We start from the raw sequence: 25348 nt of genomic DNA, 5'->3' as shown, positions 1-25348 counted from the left end.
CACTGAATTCGGGGATGTGATGCCCCGCAAGTCACCCAAGCAATTGCCGCCAAAAAGAGAAATCGATCATCGGATTGATTTTGTGCATGGAGCATGTCCACCAGCTCAAGCACCATATAGGATGGCCCCACCTGAACTCCAGGAGCTGAGGAGGTAGCTAACGGAGTTGGTGGACAGCGGGTTCATTCGACCTTCGAAGAGTCCGTATGGAGCACCGGTACTTTTTCAGAAGAAGCACGATGGTTCGTTGAGACTCTACATTGACTACAGGGCCCTCAACAAGCTCACGGTGAAGAACAAGTACCCCATTCCTCGGATTGATGATTTGTTCGATCAACTTGGGAAGGCACGATGGATTTCCAAGTTGGATCTTCGCAGCAGGTACTATCAGGTTCGCGTGGCGGAGGAGGACATTGAGAAGACTGCATGTGTGATAAGGTATGGGTGCTTCGAGTACCTTGTCATGCCTTTCGGCCTCACCAACGCACCCGCAACTTTTTGTGCTTTAATGCAGCGTGTACTCCACGACTTCATCGATAAATTCGTGGTAGTATACTTGGATGACATTGTTGTATACAGCCGGACATTGGATGAGCATGTGGCACATCTGAGGCAAGTCTTCTCTACCCTACGGCAGCACCAACTCTTTGTGAAGAGGGAGAAGTGTGTGTTTGCGCAGCAGAGGTTGCCGTTCCTTGAGCACATCATTGGGGATGGAAGGCTCATGATGGATCCCTCAAAAATTTCAGCCATAGCCAAGTGGGAGGTACCTACGCGTATTACACACTTACGCTCTTTTCTTGGCTTGGCAAATTACTATAGGAGGTTCATCACCGGATATTCGAAGTTATGCGCCCCACTGATGGATTTGTTAAAGAAGGATCGACCATGGCGGTGGTCAAACCAATGTCAGGAGGCATTTCATCGTCTCAAGCAGGCGGTCACGGCGGAGCCAGTCCTCGTGCTACCGGACTTCTCTATTTCTTTTGAAGTCCACACCGACGCATCAGATTTTGCCATTGGAGGGGTGCTCATGCAGGAAGGGCACCCAGTGGCCTACAAGAGTCGGAAGTTGAACGACACCGAGCGCAGGTATACGGTTCATAAAAAGGAGATGACTGCAATTGTGCACTGTCTTCGAACCTGGCGTCATTACCTCCTCGGATCTAAGTTTGTGGTGCGCACGGATAATGTGGCCACAAGCTACTTTCGGACCCAACCAAAACTCAACCCCAAGCAGGCGAGATGGCAGCAGTTTCTGGCTGAATTCGATTTCGATATCAAGTACAAGCCGGGTCGAACTAATTCAGTCCTTGATGCTTTGAGTAGAAAGGCACAGCTGGCTGCAGTCTCTTCCTTTTCCGGACCAGCAAGTAACCTAATGGAGAGGGTCAAGACCGAGATGGAGAAGGATCAATGGGCCACTTCCATGGGTGAACTCATCAAAGACGGCAAGGCGCGCCGTTTCTGGACCCAAGGAGGGCTGATTTTGACACGAGGGCGACATGTCTATGTTCCTTCAGGTGGAGGGCTGAGGTGCGAGGTGTTGCGAGAACACCATGATTCTATGTGGACGGGACACCAGGGGGTGCATCGGACCCAAGCTCTCATAGAACATAACTACTAATGGCCGAAGATGCGGGATGACATCGAGGAGTATGTTCGCACTTGTCTACTATGCCAACAAGACAAGATTGAACATCGACGGCCTGCGGGGTTGTTGGAGCCATTACCTATACCAGAGCGTCCGTGGGAGAGTGTCTCCATGGACTTCATCATCGGGCTACCTCTGGTGGATGGGAACAGCTCTATCATGGTAGTGGTGGATCGCTTCTCGAAGTACGGAGTCTTCATTGCAGCACCTACTACTTGCCATGCGGGGGACGTGGCGCGGTTGTTCTTTACATATGTGGTGAAATATTGGGGGATACCGCGGAGTATCGTTTCTGATCGCGATGCTCGCTTCACGGGGAGGTTCTGGATGGAGTTATTTCGGATACTCGGAACGGAGCTGAAGATGTCCATGGCCTTCCACCCTCAGACCGATGGCCAAACAGAGCGAAGCAATGCATTATTGGAGATGTATTTGAGGCACTTTGTGAGTGCCAACCAGCGGGATTGGGTGCGACTCTTGAACCAAGCCCAATTCAGCTACAACTTACAACGATCGGAGTCGACAGGTAAATCACCATTCGAGGTGATTATAGAGCTGCAACCAGACACTCCGGGAAGTATCGCAGCGGACTACATGGGACGTAGTCCGACCGCCTACAGGTTCGTGAGGGATCTGAAGGAGGATACAGATTTGGTTCAGGTCTCCTTGTGGAAGGCAACCAAACAGATGAAGAAGTGGGCTGACATAAAGCGGCGGGCAGCTGAATTTCAGGTTGGTGATCGGGTATTGGTGAAGCTTTAACCATCACATGAAATTGAAGTCGGGCTACCACAAAGCACTTGTGAGGAGGTATGAAGGTTCCTTCATCATCACACATCGAATTGGAGAGACTGATTCAGCATTGTGGGCCGTGGGCACGTGCTCCAAGGCGTGTATTGTTGAGAATACATGTTGGTTCATCATTAGGAGGAAAGCTGCTGCAACGAGACTGATTCAGCGTTGTGGGCTTATCTCGAAGCATGGACTGAATCCAAGAAATTGGGATGCATGAAATGTGTGCCACTGATGGAGGAACGTGGCATAAGTCTCCAGAAGGCAAGGGACACATTTTAACACGTTTTTATAACTGAAAACATGTATGGTTAGAAGACGTGGCTGTAACGCTGTTTCCACGCGCTTTCACTTTGAGGGGCATTTTGGAAACTCTACAGAAGTCCGTTTAAAGTGGAAAAGGTGCCATCTGGAAGGGTTTTTCGTTCCGAATCCAACGAATCTAGTTTCATGGTAATCCGAGTTTGTTTGAGGCATGAACTTGGCTGTTTTATCTGATTGTGCAGAATCCTGTGGGAATCGGGGTTTTCCTATCTTATCTAGAATTCATCCTTATCTTGTGCATGAGAAGTTGAGTTCGTGAGGGACTTGTAACTGGAGGTTGCTCCCCTATAAGAGGACCCTCAAAGGGGAGGGATTGGTATCCGGTAGAGTTGGAGAGGCCAAGAGAGCTTATTGTAATCAGTTGAGTGGTTATTCAATAAAGTTCTCTTCCCCTACATTTCTTCTTCTCCTTCATGGCATTTTTTGGTGTTGTGTTTCGCGGCATTATTGTTGTTAGGCATGACCCAAGTCATAGAGACTAGGTACCCACGCTAGGAAGGCTGATCGGTTATCTTCGATAGACCAAGCCGCACGTTGTTGGGATTCGCTTTGTAATCCCTTCGTACATGTCATAAGGATGAGATGGTTGTATGGCTGAATTATTTGGATTTCGGGTGGAAACTAAAGTTTAACAAGTTGTAGATGGGATAAATGAATGGAATATAATCTGATGTTAAAGAAGACTAGGGAAATAATAAATTAAAGTAGAAAATAAAAAGGAAAACTATGGAACCAATGGAAGAGTCTTACCCACAAAAGATTCAACCATTAGAGAGGAAGGAGTCTCACCTTCTCCAATTTTACTTGGAATCTCACCAAGCATGTAGAGGAATCTCTCCTCACGAAAGAACACTGGAATACCCAGATATTTCTCACAAATTTCGTCCAAAACTTTTTTCTCCCATTTTATTCTTCATAACTTCTTTTATATAGAAAAGAAGTGGTGCAAACCTCAACGAACCTGCCGTGAGACCCAACAACAATAGTTTGGAAAATCAATTCCCAGATCGTTCAAAAATATTAAAAGGAAAGGAATATGGACCACGTTGCTATAAAGAGCAAGAAACCTACATTATCAAAGGATTAGGAATATCGACCCCGTGACTATAGAGAGTCAGAAACCAATATTATCAAGGGTTGGAGGTTCTCACAAGAACAATGGCGAGAAAATTCTCACAAAAAGATTATATTTCGGAAATTGCTTGATTACAAGTGAAAACACCAAGTATTTATAGGCAAAACAAGCCTTGGGTGCATTGAACCAACTAGAAAAACATTAAATGAAAGTTGTTGAAGATGAAAGGAATACTACTTAAAGTCTTGGCAGTCCACCGTACTGGGTCCGGTAGGCGTACCGGTTGCCTACCGGACTGGTACGGGCCGGTTCGTACCGTGCTCCGGGCGGTACGAACCGGGAAGCTCTTCCCCGCCAGAACCGGGGAAGAAGAAGAGAACCAGAGAGAGCGCGGGGAAGAGAGGGAGAGAGCCCACCTTCGGCCGCCATCGGAGAGCCGCGGAGGGGCGTCGGAGGCCGGTGGGGGGCGGCGGAGCCCGCGGGGGCGCTGCGGAGGCCGCGGCCACGGCCGCATCCACAGTTTCGGAAGAAACAGGGGACGCGGCCGCGGCCGCGGCCTCCGCAGCGCCCCCGCGGGCTCCCCCGTCCCCCGCCCGGCTCTGCCGCCCCCACCGGCCTCCGACGCCCCTCCGCGGCTCTCCGATGGCGGCGGAAGGTGGGCTCCCTCCCTCTCTTCCCCGTGCTCCCTCTTTTTCTCCTCGCCTTCTTCGTCTCCGGCAAGGAACCGGCCTGTACTGGTTTCCACGGCTCCGCCGTACCGGTAGCTGGCCGGACCGGTTTGTACCGGTCCGTACCGGCCGGTACGGGCCGGTTCGGCATACGCTGCTTGGCAGCAATTAATTAACCTTGGGAAGTTGCAGCAAAACTTCCAACCATTTTGACTAGGTTCATCCTTCATTTGCATGACACAAAAATGTCCTTCAGACTTCCAAAAGCCTATGATAAATGCACCATAAAGAGGAGTCCGAATTTGAAAGGATTAGACTCTTCTTTTCCATGTTTAAATAATTAATTGGGCTGGATATTGTCGAAACGGACTTGCCACATATTAACCATCTTCAAGTCCAAATCTTCATGTGGACTAGAACCTTCTCTTTGGGCTTGAGTTAATAAAGTTTGGACAGCTTCTTGAAGTTTCTTGGCCCGAGCTCTTGTGATTGGCCCAATTGGAATCTCCACATCATCTTGAGTATCTTCTTTGTCCTGGTCAAACTCCTTGAGCTGGATCATATCACCATAGGGGTTCACGGTTTCGGCAAGTTGTCTCTCCCAATAGTAGGGGAGTCCGCTGCGAGTATTCATGGAGATCTTCGCTCTGGTTGGTGAAGGATCCTTTGCTTTGATTGCTGTAATTTTTTTTTCTTGATGATGGGCGAGGGCTAAACTTCTCTTTGATGTCTTTTTCTTCCTCTTTTCTTTCCTCTAGTAATGGCAATGGACGCTAAGACTTCATGTGGATGGAAGGAAGGAAGATGAAACCTCGAAAAACACTTCTGCAAACTCGCTGTAGGCTATCAGCAGGCTTGGGGTCGACTCGTGCGAAGCTGTTGTCGACTCGAGACAGGCTGGGGTCGACTCGAGATAGGCTAGGGTCGGCTCTCTCAGAGAATCCAGGGGACAAGTTTTCTGTGTTCCAGTTGGGGTCGACTCAAGGTTCCTTAGGGTCGACTCGAACAAGGTTGGGGTCGACTCGAGTCAGGCTGGGGTCGACTCTCTTAGAGAATCCAGAGAATGGGTTCTTCTGTTTTCTAGCTGGGGTCGACTCAAGAATCTTTGGGGTCGACTCGAGCAAGGTTGGAGCCGACCTGAGAGGCTCTGGATGTCGACTTGGGTCGACTTTGGAGTCGACTCGAGACGATGTGGAGTCGACTTGCGGTCGGAAGGAGTCGACTCTTTCAGAAGATCCTGAACTTCACGGATGGGCTTATCTCGTGGAACTTGATCCGGACGTGGATTTTCAATGAAAAATGATGGGATTTGGATTGTGTGAGACGTGGAAGAAAGGCTAGATGATGATGGAATGATTCTGGAAGATCTAAACAAAGAAAACTTGATTCAAAGAGGGAATAAGGATGAGATGGTTGTATGGCTGAATTATTTGGATTTCGGGTGGAAACTAAAGTTTAACAAGTTGTAGATGGGATAAATGAATGGAATATAATCTGATGTTAAAGAAGACTAGGGAAATAATAAATTAAAGTAGAAAATAAAAAGAAAAACTATTGAACCAATGGAAGAGTCTTACCCACAAAAGATCCAACCATTAGAGAGGAAGGAGTCTCACCTTCTTTTGCAATTTTACTTGGAATCTCACCAAGCATGTAGAGGAATCTCTCCTCACGAAAGAACACTGGAATACCCAGAGATTTCTCCCAAATTTCGTCCAAAACTTTTTTCTCCGATTTTATTCTTCATAACTTCCTTTATATAGAAAAGAAGTGGTGCAAACCTCAACGAACCTGCCGTGAGATCCAACAACAATAGTTTGAAAAATCAATTCTCAGATCATCCAAAAAGATTAAAAGGAAAGGAATATAGACCACGTTGCTATAAAGAGCAAGAAACCTATATTATCAAAGGATTAGGAATATTGACCCCATGACTATAGAGAGTCAAAAACCAATATTATCAAGGGTTGGAGGTTCAAGTGGTTGTACTTGAAACTACCATAAGTTCTACACAAAAACAATAGCGAGAAAATTCTCACAAAAAGATTATATTTCGAAAGTTGCTTGATTACAAGTGAAAACACCAAGTATTTATAGGCAAAACAAGCCTTGGGTGCATTGAAGCAACTAGAAAAACATTAAATGAAAGTTGGTGAAGATGAAAGGAATACCACTTAAAGTCTTGGCAGCAATTAATTAACCTTAGGAAGTTGCAGCAAAACTCCCAACCATTTTGACTAGGTTCATCCTTCATTTGCAAGCCTCAAAAATGTCCTTCAGCCTTCCAAAAGCCTACGATAAATGCACCATAAAGAGGAGTCCGAATTTGAAAGGATTAGACTCTTCTTTTCGATATTCAAATAATTAATTGGGCTGGATATTGTCGAAATGGACTTGCCACATATTAACCATCTTCAAGTCCAAATCTTCATGTGGACTAGAACCTTCTCCTTGGGCTTGAGTTAATAAAGTTTGGACAGCTTCTTGAAGTTTCTTGGCCCGAGCTCTTGTAATTGGCCCAATTGGAATCTCCACATCATCTCGAGCATCTTCTTTGTCCTTGTCAAATTTCTTGAGCTAGATCATATCACCATAGGGGTTCACGGTTTCAGCAAGTTGCCTCTCCCAATAGTAGGGGAGTCCGCTGCGAGTATTCATGGAGATCTTCGCTCTGGTTGGTGAAGGATCCTTTGCTCTGATTGCTGTAATTTTTTTTTCTCTTGATGATGGGCAAGGGCTAAACTTCTCTTTGATGTCTTTTTATTCCTCTTTTCTTTCCTCTGGTAATGGCAATGGACGCTAAGACTTCATTTGAATGGAAGAAAGGAAGATGAATCATCGGAAAACACTTCCGCGAACTCGCTGTAGGCTATCAGCAGGCTTGGGGTCGACTCATGCTAAGCTGTTGTCGACTCGAGACAGGCTGGGGTCCACTCGAGATAGGCTGGGGTCGGCTCTATCAGAGAATCCAGGGGACAAGTTTTCTTTGTTCCAGTTGGGGTCGACTCAAGGTTCCTTAGGGTCGACTCGAACAAGGTTGGGGTCTACTCGAGTCAGGCTGGGGTCGACTCTCTTAGAGAATCCAGAGAATGGGTTCTTCTGTTTTCTAGCTGGGGTCGACTCAAGGATCTTTGGGGTCGACTCGAGCAAGGTTGGAGTCGACCTGAGAGGCTCTGGATGTCGACTTGGGTCGACTTTGGTGTCGACTCGAGACGATGTGGAGTCGACTCGAGGTCGGAAGGAGTCGACTCTTTCAGAAGATTCTGAACTTCACGGACGGGCTTATCTCGTGGAACTTGATCCGGACGTGGATTTTCAATGAAAAGTGATGGGATTTGGATTGTGTGAGACGTGGAAGAAAGGCTAGATGATGATGGAATGATTCTGGAAGATCTAAACAAAGAAAACTTGATTCAAAGAGGGAATAAGGATGAGATGGTTGTATGGCTGAATTATTTGGATTTCGGATGGAAACTAAAGTTTAACAAGTTGTAGATGGGATAAATGAATGGAATATAATCTGATGTTAAAGAAGACTAGGAAAATAATGAATTAAAGTAGAAAATAAAAAGGAAAACTATTGAACCAATGGAAGAGTCTTACCCACAAAAGATCCAACCATTAGAGAGGAAGGAGTCTCACCTTCTTCTCCAATTTTACTTGGAATCTCACCAAGCATGTAGAGGAATCTCTCCTCATGAAAGAACACTAGAATACCCAGAGATTTCTCACAAATTTCGTCCAAAACTTTTTTCTCCCATTTTATTCTTCATAACTTCCTTTATATAGAAAAGAAGTGGTGCAAACCTCAACGAACCTGCCGTGAGATCCAACAACAATAGTTTGGAAAATCAATTCCCAGATCGTCCAAAAAGATTAAAAGGAAAGGAATATAGACCACGTTGCTATAAAGGGCAAGAAACCTATATTATCAAAGAATTAGGAATATTGACCCCGTGACTTTAGAGAGTCAGAAACCAATATTATCAAGGGTTGGAGGTTCAAGTGGTTGTACTTGAAACTACCGTAAGTTCTACACATGAACAATAGAGAGAAAATTCTCACAAAAAGATTATATTTCGGAAGTTGCTTGATTACAAGTGAAAACACCAAGTATTTATAGGCAAAACAAGCCTTGGGTGCATTGAACCAACTAGAAAAACATTAAATGAAAGTTGGTGAAGATGAAAGGAATACCACTTAAAGTCTTGGCAGCAATTAATTAACCTTAGGAAGTTGCAGCGAAACTCCCAACCATTTTGACTAGGTTCATCCTTCATTTGCAAGCCTCAAAAATGTCCTTCAGCCTTCCAAAAGCCTACGATAAATGCACCATAAAGAGGAGTTCGAATTTGAAAGGATTAGACTCTTCTTTTCGATATTCAAATAATTAATTGGGCTGGATATTGTCGAAATGGACTTGCCACATATTAACCATCTTCAAGTCCAAATCTTCATGTGGACTAGAACCTTCTCCTTGGGCTTGAGTTAATAAAGTTTGGACAGCTTCTTGAAGTTTCTTGGCCCGAGCTCTTGTAATTGGCCCAATTGGAATCTCCACATCATCTCGAGCATCTTCTTTGTCCTTGTCAAATTTCTTGAGCTGGATCATATCATTCCCCCCTTCTTGAAAAGGATTCGTCCTCGAATCAAGATTTGTATAAAAGGGAGAAAGATCAGAAACATTAAAGGTAGAACTAATATCAAACTCACCTTTAAGATCAATCTTGTAAGCATTGTCATTGGTCTTTTCCAGTACTTCATAAGGACCATTCCCACGTGGATTGAGCTTTGATTTCGTTAGCTAGGGAATCTCTCTTTGCGAAAATGTACCCAAACCAAGTCTCCTTGTTGAAAAATGACTTCCTTTCTTCCTTTATTGGCATGGGCAGCAGCTTGCTCATTTCATTTAAGGATATGTTGGCGTGCTTCTTTATGGATTTTCTTCACCTTTTCAGCTTTCTTCTTCCCATCTAAACTGGTAATCTTGTTAACAGGTAAAGGAAGTAAATCCAATGGAGTTAATGGGTTAAAACCATAAACAACTTCAAATGGTGAATAAGAAGTAGAAGAATGCACAGTTCTATTATAAGCAAATTGAATAAAAGGAATGCAATCTTCCCAAGTCTTCAAATTCTTTTTAATTATAGCACGCAACAAAGTACCTAAAGTCCGATTCACAACCTCTGTTTGACCATCTGTTTGAGGGTGACAAGTAGTAGAAAATAACAAAGTTGTTCCCAACCTACCCCACAAAACTCGCCAGAAATGACTAAGGAACTTAACATCCCTATCACTAATAATTGTCTTAGGAAGACCATGAAGACGAACAACTTCCCTAAAAAATAATTCAGTAATATGAACGGCATCATCAGTTTTATGACAAGGGATAAAATGTGCCATTTTAGATAATCGGTCTACAACAACAAAAATTGAATCTTCTCACCTTCTAGTTCTAGGTAAACCTAAAACAAAATCCATAGAAACATCAGTCCAAGGATGACTAGGAATAGGTAAAGCTTTATATAATCCATGAGGTTTCACTCTTGATTTGGCCTTTTTGCAAGTGACACATCTATTGCAAATTCTGTCACCATCTCTTTTCATGTGAGGCCAAAAGAAATATTCTTTCAAAATTTTCAGAGTTTTAAAAATACCAAAATATCCCATTAATCCTCTCTCATGAGACTCCCTGACAAGAAGCTCACGTAAAGAACACTTCAGAACGCAAAGCTTATTTTCCCGAAATAAGTACCCATCTTGCTTGTAATATTTTTCAAAAGGTTTTGTTTCACAAGCTTCAAAAATTGTTGAAAACTTAGAATCTTGTGGGTACAACTCCTTGATATGTTCAAACCCCAAAAACTTTGCTGAAAGAGTAGATAGAATATACCTTCTTGATAAAGCATCAGCAACAATATTATTTTTACCTTGCTTGTATTGGACAACATATGGGAACATCTCAATAAACTCAACCCAACGAGCATGCCTTCGATTAAGCTTATCTTGGCTCTTCAAATGCTTCAAAGATTCATGATCGGTGTGAATAACAAACTCCTTTGACCATAGGTAGTGTTGCCACGTCTCTAATGCTCTCACCAATGCATAGAGTTCTTTGTCATAGGTGAAGTAGTTCAAGGCAGCTCCGCTCAACTTCTCACTAAAGTAAGCCAAGGGTCTCTTGTCTTGTGTTAGGACAGTACCTATACCAATACCAGAAGCATCACATTCGATTTCAAAAGTTTTAGAGAAATTTGGTAAAAGTAATAAAGGGGCAGAACTTAGCTTTTCTTTCAAGGTGTTGAATGCTTTCTCTTGTGCTTCACCCCATTTGAATTCAACACTTTTCTTGATGATTTCTGTCAATGGAGCAGCTATAGTGCTAAAGTTTGGAACAAACCTTCGGTAGAATCTCGCCAAGCCATGGAAGCTCCTAACTTCGGTGATGGTAGTTGGTGTAGGCCAGTCTTTGATCGCCTTTACCTTCTCTTCATCAACTTCTACACCTCTAGTACTTACAACAAAGCCAAGAAATACAACTTTGTCCAAACAAAATGTACACTTCTTAAGGTTAGCATACAATTGCTCTTTTCTTAGCTCAAGTAAAACATTCTTTAAATGCCCTAAGTGTTCATGCAAGTTCTTGCTGTGAATCAATATGTCATCAAAGTAGACAACCACAAATTTTCTAATAAACTTACGCAAGACATGATTCATTAAGCGCATAAAAGTGCTGGGTGCATTAGTTAATCCAAAGGGCATAACTAACCACTCATAAAGTCCATGTTTTGTTTTAAAAGCAGTTTTCCACTCATCTCCCTCTTTCATTTGAATTTGATGATATCCAGATTTCAAATCAATTTTAGAAAAGATAGTGGAACCATGGAGTTCATCAAGCATGTCATCAAGACGGGGAATAGGATAACGATACTTTGCTGTTATTTTATTGATAGTACGGCAGTCAATGCACATCCTCCAAGTTCCATCCTTCTTGGGAACTAGCAAAACTGGAACAGCACATGGGCTCATGCTCTCTCTAACATGACCTTTGTTCATCAACTCTTCAACTTGTCTTTGCAATTCTTTTGCTTCTTCGGGGCTGCATCTATAAGCTGGTCTATTTGGAATTTGGGCACCCGGAACTAGGTCAATTTGATGTTCAATGCCTCTAATTGGTGGCAATCCTGGTGGCATCTCTTCTGGAAAAACATCTTGAAATTTCTGTAAAAGAGATATGGCAATACTAGGCAAAGAATCATCAAGGTTAGTTGTTGAGAGGTAAGCTTCCTTATACAAGATCAACATCATTGGCTTCTGTGAAACCATAGCTCTCTTAATCTCTCTTTCTTTTGTATAGAAATTCACTTTTTTTCCTCTTTCTTTTTCTCACTTTTCTTATCAGATTCTTTACTCACAATTTCTTTTGAACTCTCAGTTTCATCCTTACTTTATTTAGCACTGGTTGCTACAGATTTCTTGATTTGATTTTGCTCTTCAAGAACTTGATAAGGGGGTAAAGGAGCCAAAGTAATGTTTCTGCCATTCTTGGTAAAGCTGTACTTATTTTTGTAACCATCATGGAGGGTATGCCTATCAAATTGCCAAGGTCTTCCAAGCAATATGTGACTTGCTTGCATTGGAACCACATCACAAAGGACTTCATCAGAATATCTTTCAATGGAAAAAGATAGAAGTACCTGTTTTGTGACTTTTAATTCTCCACTATCATTAAGCCATTGAAGTCAATATGGATGAGGGTGCTTTTGAGTCTTCAACCCTAGCTTGTCCACCATCAGCTTGCTTACCACATTCACACAACTTCCACCATCAATTATCAAACCACAAACTCTTTTTTTGACATAGCAGCGAGTGTAAAAGATATTCTCACGTTGTTGTTCATCATTGTCTGTTTGAGCTTGAACATGGATGGCTCTAAGAACAACTAAGGCTTGACCAACAACAGCCTGCTCTATATCACTAGCATCTTCAAGTTGTGGCATAGACTCTTTATCATTTTCTTCTTCAGAAACAATATCCCCATTATCTAGCAAGATCATGGTTCTCTTGTTTGGGCATTGAGAAGAAATATGACCAAAGCCTTGACATCGGAACCATTTAATATCACGATTTTTTTGAGTTTGGTTGGAAGAAGTACCTTTTTCAGATTGTTTGGTCATGGTTTTCTCTTCTTTAGGCCTAGAAGTAGGCTTTTCTTCTTGTTTTGGAGTAGGACTCCATTTGGACTTCTAATTAGATGAACCAGCAGCTTCATGCTTGGATGATGATCTTCCTCCTCTTTTAAGTTGCCTCTCAACTTTCATAGCCATGTGGACCACATCTTCAATTTCCACATAATGTTGTAGTTCCACAACATTCGCAATCTCACGGTTAAGACCACAAATGAATCTAGCCATTGTTGCCTCTCTATCTTCTTCAACATTGGCATGAATCATGGTTATTTCCATCTTCTTATGGTATTCTTCAATAGATTTTGATCCCTATTTAAGACTTTGCAACTTCAAATGTAAGTCTCTATAATAGTGTGAAGGAACAAACCTTCTCCTCATGGCAGCTTTCATGTCATCCCAATTGTCAATTGGAATCTCTCGGTTTCTTTTTCGACTTAGAACCAATTGGTCCCACCAATCAATTGCATAGTCAGTAAAAGAAACAGCTGCAAGCTTAACTTTCTTTTCCTCCGAATAGTTATGACAATCGAAAACAAGTTCTACTTTTCTTTCCCATTCAATGTAAGCATCAGGATCATTTTTACCTTGAAAAGGTGGGAGAGAAAGTTTAATCGAACCTGTGCTGCGATTGACAACATCTCTATTTTGATGCATGTGCTGGCGATGTCGTCTTGGTCTATGACCTCTTTGTCTTCGTATGGAAGCTAGGGAGGTTTCGTCATTAAATTCTTCATTTTCACCTTCATAAGTATCAACATGATCAGCTGGAGGAATGGAGGGACGTCTGTTTTGCCTTCTCCCTCGTGGCATAGTGCCTTGCTGTATTTGATTCACTTGTTGATCATTATGATCTAATCGTTCTCGGATTTCTTCAAGTTGGGCATTCATCCACTGGAATTGTTGTTGCAGAGCTTGAATGTTCAATTTGGTGTCTATTGGTGCTTCCTCACTTCCACCTTGAGACATGTTGTAAAAATGAAAAGAACCTCACCACTCCCTCACATGTTTCACTCAAATATATTTCACTCAATCACTCATATTTGCACACTCTTGCCTTTTTCCCTCTGATGATCTCACACACTCTTGCCTTTTATCACTCAATTTTCTCTTAAAAGTTCTTGAGAAAACTAAGGTAAATTTCAAAGCAAAGCAAATGAAAAACTAACACACTTAAAAATATAGATTTTTGAGTGGAGTCAATATGGAAGCAACAAGTGTGAAGAGTTTAGGAACAAAAATGATGAGAAGAAATGGATATGAAAAGAAAAGCAAAGAATATGAAAAGAAAGCAAATGGATATGAAAAGTTGAATGATGGATATATAGAGATGAAATATGAGAAATAGATGATAATAAAAGGCAAACTTCTCCTTCTTCTTTTCTTTCAAAACATTTAACCTCCTAACTCCTTTTGATCTCCTTTTTTTCTGTCTTTTTTTTTTATACAACTTCAGTCTCCTCTTTTTATGTTTTCCTTTCAATAATAGAACCAACAGCAATATCAACAAAGATGAAGCATGAAAATAAATGGTAGAGAATAGAAATGAAATGGTTATGGATGAAATGATATCAAATGATGCAAAAGGATGAAAAAAATATAAATGATAGAATATAAAAGCAAATAAGGGATAGGTAACCTGATTGGAAACCTTGGCTCTGATACCAAATGGTGCAAACCTCAACGAACCTGCCGTGAGACCCAACAACAATAGTTTGGAAAATCAATTCCTAGATCGTCCAAAAAGATAAAAAGGAAATGAATATAGACCGCTTTGCTATAAAGAGCAAGAAACCTAAATCAAAGGATTATGAATATTGACCCCGTGACTATAGAGAGTCAGAAACCAATATTATCAAGGGTTGGAGGTTCAAGTGGTTGCACTTGAAACTACCATAAATTCTACACAAGAACAATAGAGAGAAAATTCTCACAAAAAGATTATATTTCGGAAATTGCTTGATTACAATTGAAAACACCAAGTATTTATAGGCAAAACAAGCCTTGGGTGCATTGAACCAACTAGAAAAACATTAAATGAAAGTTGGTGAAGATGAAAGGAATACTACTTAAAGTCTTGGCAGCAATTAATTAACCTTGGGAAGTTGCAGCAAAACTCCCAACTATTTTGACTAGGTTCATCCTTCATTTGCAAGCCTCAAAAATGTCCTTCAGCCTTCCAAAAGCCTATGATAAATGCACCATAAAGACGAGTCCAAATTTGAAAGGATTAGACTCTTCTTTTCCATGTTTAAATAATTAATTGGGCTGGATATTGTCGAAATGGACTTGCCACATATTAACCATCTTCAAGTCCAAATCTTGATGTAGACTAGAACCTTCTCCTTGGGCTTGAGTTAATAAAGTTTGGACAGCTTCTTGAAGTTTCTTGGCCCGAGCTCTTGTGATTGGCCCAATTGGATCTCCACATCATCTTAAGCATCTTCTTTGTCCTTGTCAAAGTCATTGAGCTGGATCATATCACCATAGGGGTTCACGGTTTCGGCAAGTTGTCTCTCCCAATAGTAGGGGAGTCCGCTGCGAGTATTCATGGAGATCTTCGCTCTGGTTGGTGAAGGATCCTTTGCTCTGATTGCAGTAAATTTTTTTTCTTGATGATGGGTGAGGGCTAAACTTCTCTTTGATGTCTTTTTCTTCCTCTTTTCTTTCCTCTGGTAATGGCAATGGATGCTAAGACTTCATGTGGATGGAAGGAAGGAAGTTGAAACCTCAGAAAATATTTCTGCGAACTCGCTATAGGCTATCAGCAGGCTTGTGTCGACTCGTGCTAAGCTGTTGTCGACTTGAGACAGGCTGAGGTCGACTCGAGATAGGCTAGGGTCGGCTCTCTCAGAAAATCCAGGGGATAAGTTTTCTGTGTTCCAGTTGGGGTCGACTCAAGGTTCCTGAGGGTTGACTCGAACAAGGTTGGGGTCGACACGAGTCAGGCTGGGGTCGACTCTCTTAGAGAATCCAGAGAATGGGTTCTTCTATTTTCCAGCTGGGGTCGACTCAAGGATCCTTGGGGTCGACTCGAACAAGGTTGGAGTCGACTCGATGAAGTTGGAGTCGACCTGAGAGGCTCTGGATGTCGACTTTGGAGTCGACTCGAGACGATGTGGAGTCGACTCGAGGTCGGAAGGAGTCGAATCTTTCAGAAGATCCTGAACTTCACGGACGGGCTGATCTCGTGGAACTTGATCCGGACGTGGATTTTCAATGAAAAGTGATGGGATTTAGATTGTGTGAGACGTGGAAGAAAGGCTAGATGATGATGGAATGATTCCGGAGGATCTAAACAAAGAAAACTTAATTCAAAGAGGGAATAAGGATGAGATGGTTGTATGGCTGAATTATTAGGATTTCGGGTGGAACTAAAGTTTAACAAGTTGTAGATGGGATAAATGAATGGAATATAATCTGATGTTAAAGAAGACTTGGGAAATAAGAAATTAAAGTAGAAAATAAAAATGATAACTATTGAACCAATGGAAGAGTCTTACCTCCAAAAGATCCAACCATTAGAGAGGAAGGAGTCTCACCTTCTTCTCCAATTTTACTTGGAATCTCACCAAGCATGTAGAGGAATCTCTCCTCACGAAAGAACACTGGAATACCCAGAGATTTCTCACAAAGTTCATCCAAAACTTTTTTCTCCCATTTTATTCTTCATAACTTCCTTTATATAGAAAAGAAGGTTGGAAAAGATAAGGACTACAACTAGACTTTACTTGGACTCAAAACCAAATAAGGACACTTTTTAAAATTCAAATCAAATGATAAACTTCCTAAACAACTTGTCAACTAAAGGTTGGACAAGTGTCACCGCTTGATTGTATGTGGGTTGGAGTTTCAATGGATAATCTTCAACCGCATACAATTCCTACTTTGACTCAAACTCCTTCTCGAGTACCAGCATCAGCACGAAGTTCGGGAGACTCCTCAAATTTCATCCGATCTCCAAATTTCATGTTCTTATAGCCATTGGAAATCTATGGAGGCAATTTCCAACAAAATTCGAATCAACTTAATTGGACTTCTGTAGTTTCCGAAATCTATAAAATACTATATGGTGTTCAATCTATCACAAACTTCAACTGGATCTGAAATCTGAATTCCTTCCACATGTGAGAGATCTTCATGGTTGAACTTCTCCACGTAATGAGTGGTGATCTTTACGGCATTAGTAATCCTTCTTTATGGCACTCAATTACAAGGACTCAATCTTAAACACATGGACTTAGTCTTCTCACATAAGGACTCAATTTCACTCACACGACTAAACTAAATTCTCCACACATGACCCAACATGACTTGACTCAATCCTTGCATAACATGGACTCTTTTGATGCCACTTGGCATTCAATTACAACATAAATCAGCAAATTGCAAACCCAAAATAAGAACACAAATAAACCCAAAATAGAACCGGTCTTCTTGAGATCCAATGCGAGCATGATCTCAGTTTTATGGAAAACCTCTATGCTCGCCTCTGTTTGGAATGGAAGCTCGTCGCTGCAGCCTTCTGAACTTGCAGCACCCTCCGCATCAGCTTCTAAAACTTTAGAACCAACCGATGCGAACATGGTTGCTTCCTTTTCACTGGTTCGTTCATCTTGGTGCCCAGTATTGATCAAATCACCCACTTCGAAATCAGATGATACTTCTTTTAAAATTTCAGAACCATCTTTCATAACAATCGATGCATGCGTGGTTCCGAATTCAAGGTTGTTCTCTGCTGAATCTTGTGAACTATCTTTCTCGGGCAATTCTTCTAAAGATATATCAAGAAATTCAATTAAAATAGGTTCAGATTTAGATATTATCACCTCTTAAATTTCTTCCTTCTCGTTGTCTTCCTCCTTGTCGTCAACCTCAGCGGGTCTAGGGAAAACTTCAAGGGATGGCGAAGGGACTCAGCAGTAGGGACATCTTCAGACGGTGCTGCTAAATTCTCAGCATCAAGATCATCTTCTTCGTAGGCTTCGGTTCCTTTGTTTACTCCACTTCTTTTGGCATCAGTGGGCTAAGGAGGAACATCAAAAGGCTTTATGATCTCGTCGTCCTCATGTACCAATGCAAAATGTTGGTCTCTAGTGGGGCAAACGATGGCGGAATGACCTCGACCGCCGCACTTGTAGCAATCGGGTTTACCTCTTCTTTCCAGCATGGATTGGGGCATAGGTACTTGGCCCCTTCCAATACCTCTATCCTGATATGTACTTCGATTGACAGAGGATAGATCTGATAACAGTGGCGTTACCTCTAGGAAAAGAAACTCCTCGGCTGCTGCGTTTTGGAGGCTGTCGCACAATCGGTGTTTGTGCAGGACGCCGTTCTCGCTGCTGCTATCACTCCATGAAGGACTTCAGCCGGCTTCTTATCTCGTTGGCATCGAAATCGTAGTCGTGCCTCCGTACGATCCATCTCTTCTACTTCCCATTGTAGATCATCATTATAAGGATGGCAACGATCATCGTAGTAGGAACCGCGTCGATCAACATTGTAGGGATAACGTCGATCGTCATAGTCGAGGGGAAGAAACTTCTCCTTCAGATGAATTTTCATCTCTTCCCAATCATTGATAGGAGGCTATCGGAGTCGATGAAGCTTCTCTTCAACGCTCTACCACCACACGCATGCTTGGCCCTTTAACTTCATCTTAACGAATCAGATCTTTGTTTCATTGGACATGGGGAACCACTCGAAGTAATCTTCAAGGGACATAAGCCAATCCAGAAAGTGGGTTGGGTCCATGCTTTCGCTGTAATCAGCAATCTCTATGCAAACCCGCTTAGTTTGGTGACCATAGGGGGTTCACAGTTTCGGCAAGTTGTCTCTCCCAATAGTAGGGGAGTCCGCTGCGAGTATTCATGGAGATCTTCGCTTTGGTTGGTGAATGATCCTTTGCACTGATAGGTGAAGGATCCTTTGCTCTGATTGCTGTAATTTTTTTTTCTTGATGATGGGCGAGGGCTAAACTTCTCTTTGATGTCTTTTTCTTCCTGTTTTCTTTCCTCTGGTAATGGCAATGGACACTAAGACTTCATGTGGATGGAAGGAAGGAAGATGAAACCTCGGAAAACACTTCTGCGAACTCGCTATAGGCTATCAGCAGGCTTGGGGTCGACTCGTGCTAAGCTGTTGTCGACTCGAGACAGGCTGGGGTCGACTCGAGATAGGCTGGGGTCGGCTCTCTCAGAGAATCCTGGCGACAAGTTTTCTGTGTTCCAGTTGGGGTCGACTCAAGGTTCCTTAGGGTCGACTCGAACAAGGTTGGTGTCGACTTGAGCCAGGCTGGGGTCGACACTTTTAGAGAATCCAGAGAATGGGTTGTTCTATTTTCCAGCTGGGGTCGACTCAAGGATCTTTGGGGTCGACTCGAGCAAGGTTGGAGTCGACTCGATGAAGTTGGAGTCGACCCGAGAGGCTCTGGATGTCGACTTGGATCGACTTTGGAGTCGACTCGAGACGATGTGGAGTCGACTCGAGGCCGGAAGGAGTCGACTCTTTCAGAAGATCCTGAACTTCACGGACGGGCTGATCTCGTGGAACTTGATCCGGACATGGATTTTCAATGAAAAGTGATGGGATTTGGATTGTGTGAGACGTGGAAGAAAGGCTAGATGATGATGGAATGATTCGGGAAGATCTAAACAAAGAAAACTTGATTCAAAGAGGGAATAAGGATGAGATGGTTGTATGGCAGAATTATTTGAATTTCGGGTGGAAACTAAAGTTTAACAAGTTGTAGATGGGATAAATGAATGGAATATAATCTGATGTTAAAGAAGACTTGGGAAATAAGAAATTAAAGTAGAAAATAAAAAGGATAACTATTGAACCAATGGAAGAGTCTTACCTCCAAAAGATCCAACCATTAGAGAGGAAGGAGTCTCACCTTCTTCTCCAATTTTACTTGGAATCTCACCAAGCATGTAGAGGAATCTCTCCTCATGAAAGAACACTGGAATACCCAGAGATTTCTCCCAAATTTCATCCAAAACTTTTTTCTCCCATTTTATTCTTCATAACTTCCTTTATATAGAAAAGAAGGTTGGAAAAGATAAGGACTACAACTAGACTTTACTTGGACTCAAAACCAAATAAGGACACTTTTTAAAATTCAAATCAAATGATAAACTTCCTAAACAACTTGTCAACTAAAGGTTGGACAAGTGTCACCGCTTGATTGTATGTGGGTTGGAGTTTCAATGGATAATCTTCAACCGCATACAATTCCTACTTTGACTCAAACTCCTTCTCGAGTACCAGCATCAGCAAGAAGTTCGGGAGACTCCTCAAATTTCATCCAATCTCCAAATTTCATGTTCTTATAGCCATTGGAAATCAATGGAGGCAATTTCCAACAAAATTCGAATCAACTTAATTGGACTTCTGTAGTTTCCGAAATCTATAAAATACTATATGGTGTTCAATCTACAAACTTCAACTGGATCTGAAATCTGAATTCCTTCCACATGCGAGAGATTCATGGTTGAACTTCTCCACGTAATGAGTGGTGATCTTTACGGCATTAGTAATCCTTCTTTATGGCACTCAATTACAAGGACTCAATCTTAAACACATGGACTTAGTCTTCTCACATAAGGACTCAATTTCACTCACACGACTAAACTAAATTCTCCACACATGACCCAATATGACTTGACTCAATCCTTGCATAACATGGACTCTTTTGATGCCACTTGGCATTCAATTACAAACATAAATTTCCAAATTGCAAACCCAAAATAAGAACACAAATAAACCCAAAATAGAACCGGTCTTCTTGAGATCCAATGCGAGCATGATCTCAGTTTTATGGAAAACCTCTATGCTCGCCACTGTTTGGAATGGAAGCTCGTCGCTGCTGCCTTCTGAACTTGCAGCACCCTCCGCATCAGCTTCTAAAACTTTAGAACCAACCGATGCGAACATGGTTGCTTCCTTTTCACTGGTTCGTTCATCTTGGTGCCCAGTATTGATCAAATCACCCACTTCGAAATCAGATGATGATACTTCTTTTAAAATTTCAGAACCATCTTTCATAACAATCGATGCATGCGTGGTTCCGAATTCAAGGTTGTTCTCTGCTGAATCTTGTGAACTATCTTTCTCGGGCAATTCTTCTAAAGATATATCAAGAAATTCAATTAAAATAGGTTCAGATTTAGATATTATCACCTCTTAAATTTCTTCCTTCTCGTTGTCTTCCTCCTTGTCGTCAACCTCAGTGGGTCTAGGGAAAACTTCAAGGGATGGCGAAGGGACTCAGCAGTAGGGACATCTTCAGACGGTGCTGCTAAATTCTCAGCATCAAGATCTTCTTCTTCGTAGGCTTCGGTTCCTTTGTTTACCCCGCTTCTTTTGGCATCAGTGGGCTAAGGAGGAACATCAAAAGGCTTTATGATCTCGTCGTCCTCATGTACCAATGCAAAATGTTGGTCTCTGGTGGGGCAAACGATGGCAGAATGACCTCGACCGCCGCACTTGTAGCAATCGGGTTTACCTCTTCTTTGCAGCATGGATTGGGGCATAGGTACTTGGCCCCTTCCAATACCTCTATCCTGATATGTACTTTGATTGACAGAGGATAGATCTGAAAACAGTGGCGTTACCTCTAGGAAAAGAAACTCCTCGGCTGCTGCATTTTGGAGGCTGTCGCACAATCGGTGTTTGTGCAGGACGCCGTTCTCGCTGCTGCTATCACTCCATGAAGGACTTCAGCCGGCTTCTTATCTCGTTGGCATCGAAATCGTAGTCGTGCCTCCGTACGATCCATCTCTTCTACTTCCCATTGTAGATCATCATTATAAGGATGGCAACGATCATCGTAGTAGGAACGGCGTCGATCAACATTGTAGGGATAACATCGATCTTCATAGTCGAGGGGAAGAAACTTCTCCTTCAGATGAATTTTCATCTCTTCCCAATCATTGATAGGAGGCTATCGGATTCGATGAAGCTTCTCTTCAACGCTCTACCACCACACGCATGCTTGGCCCTTTAACTTCATCTTAACGAATCAGATCTTTGTTTCATTGGACATGGGGAACCACTCGAAGTAATCTTCAAGGGACATAAGCCAATCCAGAAAGTGGGTTGGGTCCATGCTTTCGCTGTAATCAGCAATCTCTATGCAAACCCGCTTAGTTTGGTGACCATAGGGGGTTCACAGTTTCGGCAAGTTGTCTCTCCCAATAGTAGGGGAGTCCGCTGCGAGTATTCATGGAGATCTTCGCTCTGGTTAGTGAATGATCCTTTGCACTGATAGGTGAAGGATCCTTTGCTCTGATTGCTGTAATTTTTTTTTCTTGATGATGGGCGAGGGCTAAACTTCTCTTTGATGTCTTTTTCTTCCTCTTTTCTTTCCTCTGGTAATGGCAATGGACGCTAAGACTTCATGTGGATGGAAGAAAGGAAGATGAAACCTCGGAAAACACTTCTGTGAACTCGCTGTAGGCTATCAGCAGGCTTGGGGTCGACTCATGCTAAGCTATTGTCGACTCGAGATAGGCTGGGGTCGACTCGAGATAGGCTGGGGTCGGCTCTCTCAGAGAATCTAGGGGACAAGTTTTCTGTGTTCTAGTTGGGGTCGACTCAAGGTTCCTTAGGGTCGACTCGAGTCAGGCCGGGGTCGACTCTCTTAGAGAATCCAGAGAATGGATTCTTCTATTTTCCAGCTGGGGTCGACTCAAGGATCCTTGGGGTCGACTCAAGCAAGGTTGGAATCGACTCGATGAAGTTGAAGTCGACCTGAGAGGCTCTGGATGTCGACTTGGGTCGACTTTGGAGTCGACTCGAGACGATGTGGAGTCGACTCGAGGTCGCAAGGAGTCGACTCTTTCAGAATATCCTGAACTTCACGGACGGGCTGATCTCGTGGAACTTGATCCGGACATGGATTTTCAATGAAAAGTGATGGGATTTGGATTGTGCGAGACGTGGAAGAAAGGCTAGATGATGATGGAATGATTCTGGAAGATCTAAACAAGGAAAACTTGATTCAAAGAGGGAATAAGGATGAGATGGTTGTATGGCTGAATTATTTGAATTTCGGGTGGAAACTAAAGTTTAACAAGTTGTAGATGGGATAAATGAATGGAATATAATCTGATGTTAAAGAAGACTAGGGAAATAAGAAATTAAAGTAGAAAATAAAAAGGATAACTATTGAACCAATGGAAGAGTCTTACCTACAAAAGATCCAACCATTAGAGAGGAAGGAGTCTCACCTTCTTCTCCAATTTTACTTGGAATCTCACCAAGCATGTTGAGGAATCTCTCCTCACGAAAGAACACTGGAATACCCAGAGATTTCCCACAAATTTCATCCAAAACTTTTTTTCTCCCATTTTATTCTTCACAACTAGACTTTACTTGGACTCAAAACCAAATAAGGACACTTTTTAAAATTCAAATCAAATGATAAACTTCCTAAACAACTTGTCAACTAAAGGTTGGACAAGTGTCACCCCTTGATTGTGTGTGGGTTGGAGTTTAAATGGATAATCTTCAACCGCATACAATTCCTACTTTGACTCAAACTCCTTCTCGAGTACTAGCATCAGCATGAAGTTCGGGAGACTCCTCAAAATTCATCCAATCTCCAAATTTCATGTTCTTATAGTCATTGGAAAGCTATGGAGATAATTTCCAACGAAATTCGAATCAACTTAATTGGACTTCTGTAGTTTCCGAAATCTATAAAATACTATATGGTGTTCAATCTCTCACGAACTTCAACTGGATCTGAAATCTGAATTCCTTCCACATGTGAGAGATCTTCATGGTTGAACTTCTCCACGTAATGAGTGGTGATCTTCACGGCATTAGTAATCCTTCTTAATGGCACTCAATTACAAGGTCTCAATCTTAAACACATAGACTCAATCTTCTCACATAAGGACTCAATTTCACTCACACGACTAAACTAAATTCTCCACACATGACCCAATATGACTTGACTCAATCCTTGCATAACATGGACTCTTTTGATGCCACTTGGCATTCAATTACAAACATAAATCAGCAAATTGCAAATCCAAAATAAGAACTCAAATAAACCCAAAATAGAACCGGTCTTCTTGAGATCCAATGCGAGCATGATCTCAGTTTTATGGAAAACCTCTATGCTCGCCTCTGTTTGGAATGGAAGCTCATCGTTGCTGCCTTCTGAGCTTGCAGCACCCTCCGCATCAGCTTCTAAAACTTAAGAACCAACCGATGCGAATATGGTTGCTTCCTTTTCACTGGTTTGTTCCTCTTGGTGCCCAGTATTGATCAAAACACCCACTTCAAAATTAGATGATACTTCTTTTAAAATTTTAGAACCATCTTTCATAACAATCGATGCATGCGTGGTTCCGAATTCAAGGTTGTTCTCTGCTGAATCTTGTGAACTATCTTTCTCGGGCAATTCTTCTAAAGATATATCAAGAAATTCAATTAAAATAGGTTCAGATTTAGATATTATCACCTCTTAAATTTCTTCCTTCTCGTTGTCTTCCTCCTTGTCATCAAACTCAGCGGGTCTAGGGAAAACTTCAAGGGATGGAGATGGGACTCAGCAGCAGGACATCTTCAGACAGTGCTGCTAAATTCTTAGCATCAAGATCTTCTTCTTCGTAGGCTTCGGTTCCTTCGTTTACTCCGCTTCTTTTGGCATCAGTGGGCTATGGAGGAACATCAAAAGGCTTTATGATCTCGTCGTCCTCATGTACCAATGCAAAATGTTGGTCTCTGGTGGGGCAAATGATGGCGGAATGACCTCGACCGCCGCACTTGTAGCAATCGGGTTTGCCTCTTCTTTGCAGCATGGATTGGGGCATAGGTACTTGGCCCCTTCCAATACCTCTATCGTGATGTACTTCGATTGACAGAGGATTTAGATCTGAAAACAGTGGCATTACCTCTAGGAAAAGAAACTCCTCGGCTGCTGCGTTCTGGAGGCTGTCGCACAATCGGTGTTTCTACAGGGCGCCGTTGTCGCTGCTGCTGTGACTCCATGCAAAGCGGGAGTCGGTACGCTTCCTCCTTACGCCGTATAAGACCCATTCGATGAAGGACTTCAGCCGGCTTCTTATCTCGTTGGCGTCGAAATCATAGTCGTGCCTCCGTACGATCCATCTCTTCTACTTCCCATTGTAGATCATCATTATAAGGATGGCAACGATCATCCTAGTAGGAACAGCGTCGATCAACATTGTGGGGATAACATCGATCTTCATAGTCGAGGGGAAGAAACTTCTCCTTTAGATGAATTTTCATCTCTTCCCAATCATTGATAGGAGGCTATCGGAGTCGATGAAGCTTCTCTTCAATGTTATACCACCACACGCATGCTTGGCCCTTTAACTTCATCTTAACGAATCGGATCTTTGTTTCATTGGACATGGGGAACCACTCGAAGTAATCTTCAAGGGACATAAGCCAATCCAAAAAGTGGGTTGGGTCCATGCTTCCGCTGTAATCAGCAATCTCTATGCGAACCCACTTAGTTTGGTGACCATAGGGGTTCACGGTTTCGGTAAGTTGTCTCTCCCAATAGTAGGGGAGTCCGCTGCGAGTATTCATGGAGATCTTCGCTCTGGTTGGTGAAGGATCCTTTGCTATGATAGGTGAAGGATCCTTTGCTCTGATTGCT

Source organism: Phoenix dactylifera, chromosome 7 (assembly GCF_051530095.1).
Source record: "Phoenix dactylifera cultivar Ajwa chromosome 7, Ajwa_hap1_PhDact_Kaust_v1.1, whole genome shotgun sequence".
NCBI lineage: Eukaryota > Viridiplantae > Streptophyta > Magnoliopsida > Arecales > Arecaceae > Phoenix > Phoenix dactylifera.
This window is presented reverse-complemented; position numbering follows the sequence as displayed.